This window comes from Amphiura filiformis, chromosome 18 (genome assembly GCF_039555335.1).
Source record: "Amphiura filiformis chromosome 18, Afil_fr2py, whole genome shotgun sequence".
Classification (NCBI taxonomy): Eukaryota; Metazoa; Echinodermata; class Ophiuroidea; order Amphilepidida; family Amphiuridae; genus Amphiura; species Amphiura filiformis.
The window spans coordinates 38,902,210-38,913,966 of NC_092645.1; positions in this window are offsets into that span (position 1 = coordinate 38,902,210).

Sequence of the window (11,757 nt, forward strand, 5' to 3'; positions counted from 1 at the left end):
TATGTTCTATTCTAGACCTGGACAATATAACAGCTATCATACTAACATACACATATATTGTTTGCTATTTTAAATATAATTATGTCGTATCTATATCAACTTATTCATATTTATCTGCTCTTTTGTTGTAATTTGTATTCTATAAACTGTGGGCGCTATTTACATATATTTCTTTTTTCATTTAGCCAAATAATATAAGTTAACCATACAACTTATGATAAAAAGGGTTTTGAAAATGTCTTTGTTATTAATTTATTACTATACCCCTTGTAAAGAGGAGAAGAAAGCAGGATTATATGATAAATAGCGCCATCAGTGTTCACCTTTTGTTAAAACCGACTACAATTTACATTGCATCAAAAAGCCGTATATCCGATCCACATTCTTGATGCTTATGGAGTGAGATATGACTCGGTCATATTTACGGTCCAACCAAGTCTTAGCAATATAGCACCAGAAATGGAAGACATGGCTCGTATCCTGTTTTAATTACGCGCCATGACCACGAATAAGATATCGAGTATTTGTGTTAAGTTACAGATAACGTGTAAAAGTAGATTATATGGAAAATAATGAAGCTTGAACATGCCCAAAGTAGCCGGAAAATGTATAAAAATGCGTATCACATTCACGAAAATGGTCATATCCTATTAAAGCAATAAAAGCACAGGATTTAAAAATGGCTGTCATGTTATATATATAATAACTAATGTTAGCTTGCCTACAAATTCCATGAAATTTGGTTGGTATATATTCCTAGTCGTATATTAAACATGTTGAAATGTTGGCTTTCAAAGCATCTTTGTGCGTGAAAATCGTTGTTTGAACACTTGACGTTTTTCTTTTATCATCAAATACATTAATAAACGCCTCTTAGAAAATTTAAAAATCTGCACAAATTTGGTCAAGTAATTTTGAAATAACAACAATTGTTAGGAAGTTAGATTGTTTTACATTGATTTACTCGTAACTCAAATAAGTACAGCATGACTCATTCATATGGTAAAATGATCTATCTTGTGATAGATTGTTTTGCTGTGTATCCCGTCTTACTTTGTGAATATACCACAATCGTACAGTTGTGAATATAACACAATTCAGTACAGTGCCCTCTGTTGCATGCAATTAAATGCTGTTGAATGCTATTTCATTAAGGTTACATCCTGTTATATGAATTGTAGTTGCAAGCTACTGTCTATGTTGCAAGTCATTACTATTTTCAGTAGGCGATTAGGATTAGGGTTAAGGTTAATGTTAGGGACTAGGGATTAGGGTTAGGAATTAGGGTTACACTCTAAATTACAGGGATTTAAATTCAAATCCAAAAGATTAACTTTCAAAACTTTCAGAGACTGTAGTTAATTAAAAAATAAAACTTTCAGATTTAAAGTTTAAATCTACAAAGAGCAAATGTTAATACTTCAAAGACTTATTTTTAAGTCTAAAAGATTTAATTTTTAAATCTAAGGCGGGCTGTAATTAGTGACAAAACCCTTGGATTAAAAAAATAAGACTATCCTTAGAATTAAAATTTCAAATCCGTGAAAGATTAAAAATGCAAGTCCATTGGATTTAATATTCAAGTCCTTTAAGATTTACTTTTAAGCATATCTGGGATTTATTTCAAAATAATATAAATCTTTATGGGGATTTAAATATCGATATGAAATACAAGTCTGTGTGACTTCTTATCAAGCAATACGTCTGTTCACGCAGTAATACCAAGTCAGGACTACTTCTTTCATACAGTTCAAGCAATAGTCAAAAGTGCCAGTGATAATTCCAGTGTCACTGCAGTGGCCGAGTGTGATCATTCATGGAAATAAGCTTACCCATTTATAAATTATATTATGTGTATAGGTAAGCTTATACAACAGAAGTACAGACTACTACCTAGCTCGGCGATTGAAGATAATGTTCACATTGACCCTTCGTGCACAGCAATGTAAGCTTTTTCATGGAAGTTATAGTCACTGACATTGGCAATTACAGCATCTGGGATGCCATTTAAAGTTAAAATCTACAAAGAGCAAATGTTAATACTTCAAAGACTTATTTTTAAGTCTAAAAGATTTAATTTTTAAATCCAAGGCGGACTGTCGAATTAGTGACAAAATCCTTGCTCGGGTTAAAAAACCCCACCCAGGTGCAATGGGAAGCTATCCTTTGAATTAAAAACGTGGTTCCGACATATTCTAATGACGGCGGAATAAATGTAAAGCGCTTAGAGGCTGTTTACGGCATAAAGCGCTATATAAATGTCTATTTCAAATCCTGCAAACGTGGTTTGACATATTCTAATGACGGCGGAATAAATGTAAAGCGCTGAAAGATTAAAAATGCAAGTCCATTGGATTTAATTTTCAAGTCCTTTAAGATTTACTTTTAAGCATATCTGGGATTTATTTCAAAATAATATAAATCTTTATGGGGACTTAAATATCGATATTAAATACAAGTCTGTGTGACTTCTTATCAAGCAATACGTCTGTTCACGCAGTAATACCAAGTCAAGACTACTTCTTTCATAAAGTTCAAGCAATAGTCTGCAGTGCCAGTGATAATTCCAGTGTCACTGCAGTGGTCGAGTGTGATCCTTCATTGAAATAAGCTTACCCATTTATAAATTATATTATGTGTATAGGTAAGCTTATACAACAGAAGCACAGACTACTACCTCGGCGATTGAAGATAATGTTCACATTGGCCCTTCGTGCACAACAATGTAAGCTTTTTCATGGAAGTTATAGTCACTGACATTGGCAATTACAGCATCTGGGATGCCATTCTGCAAAACAAATTCGTCCATATCACTTCATTCATTCGCTCGCCACCACACGAAATCGCAAAAGAAAGATGGCGGCTGAGCTGTCCAGGAAAACGTTTCGATTTGATCACGTGCATGCACCATCGCGTTGTGATTTGTTTAATGTTTAAGTCTTTCGAAAGATTTAAAAATAGATTTTCTTTTTCCCGATCCCAAAGAAAATTTAAATCAAACCCCGCGTAAAATAAATCTTAAAGACTTAAAAATGTACAAGTCTCAACTAAGATTTAAATTTTAAGTCTTTCTAATTTAGAGTGTAGGGGTTACTGATAAGAGGCTATGATTAGGGTAAGGGATTAGGGTTAAGGACTAGGGTTAGGGTTTATGATTAAGGTTAGGGATTAGGATTAGGGGTTAGGAATTAGGGTTAGGGATTAGGGTTAGGGATTAGGGATTAGGGTTGTGGTTAGGGATTAGGGTTAGGTTTAGAATTTAATAGTAATGACTAACCTTAATATAACAGCATGAAAGCATGGTGAACGTAACCTTAATGGGCTATTTCCCCATACATTTCCGTTAATAACCTTAATATTTTACCCCACAATTCGCCAGTGAAGTGTTACGTGTAATCCGTTTATCACTACGTCAACTGGATCACCCTTTTGTAAATTGTTCATTGTTGGTTATTTACCTTTGAAAAAAATACTCCCAATGTTGAAACAATTTAAAAGTCAGCATAAAGGTTGGTATTTCATCTATTTGGATGATATTAATTCATTTCAAATAGCATACACGAGTGAGCCACTGAGTGAGAATAACATTGCTTTTAAACACCGAATCTATCGAACCACTTGGATGGCTTAGTGATAAATCTTCGGACGCCCCAACTATGGACACTGTGAGCAGGTGCCTGACTGTGAGAACGGTTCAACCCCCGGGGGGGGGGGGCACTCCAACTTTGGAGGTGACGCGTATGTAGGGCTGTTAAGACCCCTTTTTCAGCATCGCTGTCACCCAAAGACCCCATATTTTTTTACGAACACATGCTCTGTCCATGCTCTGTCACCCGAAGACCCCCTAATTTTCAATTTGATCTGTCACCCAAAGACCCTTACAAGTTCAATTTAAACAGCAACTTTCATTTATCATGGATTTTGTTACTTATTTTGAAAAAACAAGGAAATTGGAAACCATTTAGAGCTAGATACTCAATTTTCGAGGTTTCTGTGGCGCTTTTTCGGCGCTCACCCAAAGATTCCATTTAAAAAAAAGGTCATGTTCTCACCCAATGACCCCATATTTTTCACATTTTGCTCTCACCGAATGCCAAAAATCATGCTCTCACCCAATGACCCCATATTTTTTACATTTTGCTCTCACCGAATGCCCCTTAGTGCAAAAGTGCCAGCCCTACCCCTATATCCATTTCATATTGAAGTGCCCCCCCCCCCCCGGGGTTCAAACCCCGCTAGAGCACTTCTATTTTACTTTTACTTTGATTTGAACTCGGTTTTACATTTTTGTTAAAGCCATAATTATACGATTTCGGTAAAATGTCAGTTTAGTTATTCTTTGCCAAAAATTAAGAACATATTTATAATAATAATAAACAGCTGTCAGGAATGAGGTAAATTGAAAGAAAACACTTACTATCTTAACCGCTGGTGTTCGATTGGGGGGGTAATGTCGTTCCAATACATCAAAGTTGCTCCAGGCAATGTACTTAGCTGCATTACTGAGCTGCATTAGAATAGAATTCTGGAGCCTCTACTTTAAACGCAAGTGTCAAAGTTAATACCAATGATTGATGGCAAATGCTTGTTTATCAATGATACAATTAAAAATGCCGAAATAGTATTGTTCATTTCGTACAAATTAGTTTTTCCATCAACTATTTGTCAACTGGACTCTCTACTTACTGTCATTTGTATTCAAATTGCAGGCAAACAAGGGTCTGGGAAATATTTTTGGCTATAGTTAGTTGGTAATTACTTTGGATCCATGTCATATTATTTTATATCTGTGGATTTAATCTGCCTATATCACTAAAGCTTCACAAAATATATATTCTGCTTGCACCAGCATGGTTAACTACCTATGGCTGTGGATTTGTATGAAATAGATGACGTGGCCAGTGCTGCTTTTTATTTATTTTATTTTCAAATATTCAATCTTCCAAACAGATTTTTCTCCTTATTTCCATATTAAATCTGCATTTGTCATCCTGTCCTGCTTTGTTACACTTCCCAGCAAACACAAAACGTTTTCGACATCATTCGCAAAAAGGTTATAAAAGGTTGTCAGAAAACGTTTAAATGTCGGGTTATATAAAGGGTACATTAAGGGTATAAAACGTTTTCATAGCATTAACAAACATTCGTTATAATCTACTGCCCAGCAAACACAAAATGTTTTACAGAAAAAAACGTTAAATGTCGGGTTATATAAAGGGTATAAAAACGTTTTAATAACATTCCAAAAACATTTTTGGAAACTTCATACAGAACATTCTAAACATAATGTTATTTGGGGGTTGAAAAAATGTTGCCCAAAATATTTGCAATAACGTTTTAAAAACGTTTCCATGACCTTAATATAACCCGACATTTAAATGTTATTAAAACGTTTTGAAAAAAAAAACATTTTAAGAACATTTTTCTGTTTGATGGGTGCAAATGTTTTAACAATGTTAATTAAGTGTTGAAAAAATATTTGGCAAAAAATATTTGCAAAAATAGTTTACAATATTATTTCGAAAACATTATACAAATATTGTTGTAGTATGTTTTCATACAAAACGTTTTAAAACGTTTTCATGACCTTTATATAACCCGACATTTTAATATTATTAAAACGTTTTTACTTAAACCAAAACCCAAAATGTAACTTATTTTAAACGTTTTTAAAACGTTTTTGTGTTTGCTGGCCTACTACCAAAAAACGTTTCAAAACGTAACAAAGGGGCAAAAGTTTAAAAAATCCTTCCTTGTGTGGCTTTTCACCTTTTTTTAAACTCGGTTCCATTTAGTAAAATCGTAATAACATGAAGAACGGTTCATAATTTTTACATGCAACAATTTGCACTTACAGTTTTAAAACTGTTCGAAAGCGGTGCAACATGACGTAGGCTATGTATTAATAAAAACATTTTAAGGTTTATGTTTTATTATATTGCGTGTTCATAAAGAGTAGTTGTGTATTATATATTTAGCAAATCGACGGTCTATCAAGCTGTTGCATATAGGCCTAGGCCCTACATCTGTACGTAAGGCGCAGAATCCCACATGACGATGAAGAATTTAACAAAGTGAGTATTTGCTACTTTTTCTTAAATCAAAATACATTATAACGTCTATACGGGAAAAAAAACTTCAATCACGCACGAACATTAATTCACTAACTCTACGAAATAAACACTGACAACTAAGAAAACCAACAAGTATAGATGACTTTGTATGGGTCTTTAGAAACTTTCATAAATGGGACCAAGTTTAAAAATGGTAAAAAGCCACACAGGTAAGATTGTTTAAATGTTGGCCCCTTTTTTAAACGTTTTTTGGTAGATATTGATGATTTTTTTGAGTTGGATATCCATGTTGCGCGGTTAGTGAATCTTTGGAGCCATGCGAGGCAAACTAGTTGGATATCCATATTTCGCGGTTAGTGGTTCTTTGTAGCCCTGCGGGGCAACTAGTTGGATATCCATATTTCGCGGTGAGCATGGTGAGTGTTTTTTTAAGCTCTGCAGGGCAAACTATAGGGTGCACAACTTATAAGTTCCCCCTAATGCTTTTTGAAACAAATCGAAAACTATTTGACGAAATGTAAAATTGTAAAAGGTTATGAGTAACCTTATTGTTTTACAAATCTGGACCAATTTGTAGTGTCACACATCATAACGTTCGGTCACAATGGGTCATTATGTAAAAAAAAGAGGCAGTATGAAAAGTTGCACCTTAGTCCATAGGAGGCAATTTTCAAGCAATACAGTATGTCAGGTCTGTTCATGTGTTTGTAATGGAAATAAAACTGAAAGTCTCAGTAGATGTTCTGTAGGGAATATATCCTCCTACACTGTTAACAAGTGCATGCCAACGTCGGCGCATGCTGTTTATTAAAGTCCGGATCCGTTGCTGGTTCATCATGCAGTTATTGTTAACTACATGTATGCATACAACTCAGGGGCACTCACAATAGGCAATTGAACCCTACTGATAGCGCTGTGTTGTAGCTATAGGGGATGAACTAGTTAGCATCATATATCAAAAAGTATGAAAGCTATGATTTTAGTACTTGCTCTATGTTTCAATTACTTATTCTTTTTCAAATATCTGAATCTTCAACCCGGTACAAGCTTTAAGAACGGGGGAACATACCTTTTTATTAAAAAGAAATCCTACCATCTATCCAAACTCGCCGTGTTATTCCAATGCACATTTTGATTCACCGGGCAGCCATGGCTTGTTCGTGTTGGGAAGATTGGTGTCATAAAACCGCCATAGGTACAAATTTAGTACTTTCTGTCTGTCAATCAAGTATGGCTTATTCTCTACATGTCAATCTTTAAATAATTGGCATAGTCCTTATAATAACGGTGGTCCGCCTTGATGAGTAAATGACAGCAAACAGCTGCATACCAGTGAAAAATACCCTAAAACTCGGTCAGTGGAGCTCCGCTCGTACATATCAATAGCGTCATTATCGATTGGATTAGTCGTCCGTAGCGGACAATTCGGTCGCTCATTGAATTAATATTATCACGTGGTAATAAATTTGCATTGGACAATAGATTACTATAATGGTTTAGTACTGCATATATCGGTTTAATCTTCAATAAGCGGGTTTATTGCTGGAAAGGTCACGGTGAATTTGCACGTATTTGAAAAGCGTGAACAGCTTAGCTTCTTTCTCGTTACGAGCAGCTGTTTGACCAATCAAAATAGTTATCTTTAATCGCGTCGTTGGGTCGCGTAGTATAGTTATAGGTATCCTCTTTCACAATTATTATCTTGTAATTAATTTACGGAATTAGCATAGATAACGAACGGGTAAAGGAGGCCAAATCACAGCACGTGTCAAGAGAACATGTTGCTAATGCCTGGCTAAAATGACACAAAGCATATTTATTTAGTGTTTCCAAGTTTACACCGTGTTTAATATAATAGCAAGTAACTTTATACTCGGGCTGTATTAGCGGTGCAGGGGATATGAAGGTCAAACAACAACTACTACTGATGTAAAGCGCTGTGTAAAGATATTGCAGGAAAGCGATATCACATGCCACTGTGTAAATATGGAGAGAGTAAAATGGGTCATCATTTTTTTCGGAACGGGGGGGTTCCTAAATTTACAAAAAGTCGGCGTCAATAAATTGCGGCCCTCACTATTTCGGCATCAAAATGTTATGACCCCCGACTCCCACCACCGATACACCTTACCCCTAGACAGGCTAAAATTGTATTGAAATCAGTCTTTTTGAATACAATAAACACACTATCTGTAGTCATCTTGTGACTCCTACATTTTGTCATTATCAATTTATGACCCCCTCCTCCTTATTTTTCTTTCCAAAAAGTATGACCCCCTATATTTGGGATCCCTTCCGAAGAAAATGATAGCCCCTAAATATAGAACAATCATCATTCTGTTCAGATATTACTTTAATAGCACCTATACCATTTTTTGCTGATATACTACAGATATTTTCATTTACAAAAATTAACAACGTAATATTATTTTGTGAGAGAGGATGTTTACATCAGCTCCACGTGTTTAAAACCGCGAATCTGATTGGTTAATAAGCTGCACGTAACGAGAAAGAAGCTGCGCGTAGCTAGTCCCACGTTCTGAGCCGCTTAGCTTGCCATAGACGTAACTGCACTATGTTCAGCCAAATTCACTATTGACATGTCCTGACGAACCAGATGTGACACGTCCACGAGGTGCTGTCGGCTGATTTTTCACTTTTCATGTCACCTGAAATTATGTTCTCAATTTTCGAATCGCATTGGCGCAACTTCCATACGACGAGCAATTTCTTTCACTGTTACATTTTCATTCAGCAAACATATTGGTCGACCGCGAAGGAAATCGGGCAAAACGTGGCTTTTTTAAAATTACTTTTCACATGTGATGAACTACTGGCGATGTATGGTCTATTCTCACCGCAGTACATATCCCGCCCAACTCAGCCATTTATCATTAAAGAGAAAAGAATGAAACACCTGCTTTGCTTTTGAAAAAGAAGAAAAACAAAGATTAAGTTTTCTTTAACAAACACATGAATATTCCTGGCATACTGTCTTGTTTTAGAGTTGCCTCCTATGGACTCAGATGCAACTTTTAACACTGTTAAAAACGGTCTCTTTTGTTTACATAACGAACCATTGTGACTATACGCAATGACGTGTGACGCTATAATTTGGATCAAATGTGCACAACAAATAAGGCTACCCATACCATTTTACATCTTTGCATTTCGTCAAATATTTTTTGAGTTATGTTAAAAAGTATTTAGGGGGGAACTGTGGACCCTATAGTTCGATATCCTAAATTTATATTAATACATTCATGCACTGCCAGAGTTTAATTTCTAATGGTATTTTATTTTATTTGTTTGTGGTTCTTTTTGTTTCCACTGAGCGAAGTTGGGAAAGGGGCTATAAAATGAACTCCGATGTCTGTGTGTATGTGCAGAAAATGTTAAACCTGGGTCAAAACATATTAGCCCGTGGCTTCTTTTGTTCATTTCACGCACATGCTTTGAAGGATTTTAATGGGATTTGAAGTCATGACCCTTGTGTACATTGATATACCGTAAAGATTCGCCTAACGGCGCATATGGACTTGACTTGAATGCTAGGTACACTGACACCAAAAGTGCCCTTAGTTTAGTTTGGGAGGAAGGCCTAGCGTACACCCTCGGAAATATACTTCCAATCAACGTTTTTTTCTAATCAGAAAACATGCGTAGAAAAAGATAAGCTATGTTAAAAAACTCAAAAAGTGTCCCTAGGCGTCAACAGGGGGTCAACTGTCATAGATTTTGTCAAAAACCACGCCAAAGTATACTTCTGGTCATAACGATTCAGAAAATGTATACCGTTCTTGAGTTCTATACAGACAGATCAAAATTGGGGGGTGGTCAGTTTTTTTTTTGGTTTTTTTGGTCAAAAGCTAAACGTGCTGAATGAAAATGGTCTCAAATTGTTCGTCATATAAAATAAACTCATAGGAATAGTTCTCACCTTTTAGGATGTTTCGTTACCTAGGAAACATCATAAAATAGGTCATGGTCAACAGGGGTTGACATTGCTGGATCTTGGCAATAAAAAGCATTTTAGAAAGTGCAAACTATTCCTTATTTGAGTTTATTTTACATGACGAACAATGTATGAGCATTTTCATTGAAATCGGACCACTTCAAGTTTTTGACATCTGTGTGGCCAGAAAAAAAAAACCCTAACCACCACCAAATTGTGACCTTTCTGATTTGACCAAATCTGAGCAAGTATAAAATTTCAACCCTGTTGTATGAAACTTGACCCCTGTTGACAACTGAGGACACATTTTGAATTTTTTAACATAGCTTATCTTTTTCTATGCATATTTTCTCGCTATGTGTACGCTAGGCCCTCCTTCGAACTAAACTCCCTCCCTAAAATTCTTTTTGAGATTTTCAGAGGGAGCTCTCTATTTGTACGTTAAAAATTGTCCTAACCAAGGACCTCATGTGCGCAATTAGGCCAATATTAATGGTATGTGGTCAACAGGTGTAAGGTCAAATGTCATGCAGGGGTCATTTGAGTTCATTTTGCAAGTATTCGGACATTTTTCATATTCGGACTAGCGAACCTCAGGACTAGCAAACCTCAGGACTAGCGAACCTTAGGACTAGCGAACCTCAGGACTAGCAAACCTTAGGACTAGTGAACCTTAGGACTAGCGAACCTTCGGAATAGTAAATATTAGGACTAGTGAACCAACTAGCGAACCTTCGGACTTGCGGCCAGTCCCCATATTTCCAGCTTAAATTACAAATCGCTGAATAGAGTATTTGCTAATGATTTCTTTATCATTAATGTTCAGCAACATTCTGTAGATTAATTGGACGGGTAAAAATGAAACAAATAATTATGACAACAGAGAAATGAGCGAAGAACAGAGAAAACAAGTGAATATATACTTGTCATATTCAGCTTTTATTGAGTTTCATAAAAGTTTAATCTGGGTATATAAGTATGACCTTTTTACTTAAGGTAGGCCTACTTGTGCACTTTTTCTCCAGGGGAGGGGCACTCAAGACATGTACTTTCCTTAATGACCAGCAATTTTCATAATTCTGGTGGTTACTATGGTTGTAAGACACGGAACGATGCGATTTGATTAAAGAAATTTAATTAAAAAATTTAGTTTAGCATGGTTGATAACGCTTGTTGGAAGAAATAATTCAGAAACAATGTTGATAATTTGTAATGAAAATTCTAATTGTATGTAATGTTTGCAATGCAAAAGTTTGTCGTTTTATGACAACACTCTTGTTGCTATATATTACATAATAAACTTCGTTTAGAACTGAATCCCCAAATTCACATCTGGAATATCTGGTAATTCCTAACAAAATCACACTGGAATTTATTTCTTCTATCTGATAATTTAGTATAATATAGATGTGAAAACAAGTCAGTGCATCAACTCGACACTGTAGTCTGTAGGAAAGTTATTTTCTGGCAACGCTGCATTTGACAGTTGCAATTCCCAGTTTTATATTGTTGAATGATGCATGGCCCGCTACATCAGAAGTATAGACCAAAAGATAATACCATTTGGTTTGGGGCTTTTGTGCCAATTAGTATTATTGTGGAGCACGTGTGGCCGAGTGGATAAGGCGCCCGACTCATAATCCATAGGTTGCGAGTTCTAGCCCCGCTCGTGCCAACGTGTTGTGTCCTTGGGCAAGGCACTTTATCCTCATTGCCTACTGGGGGATG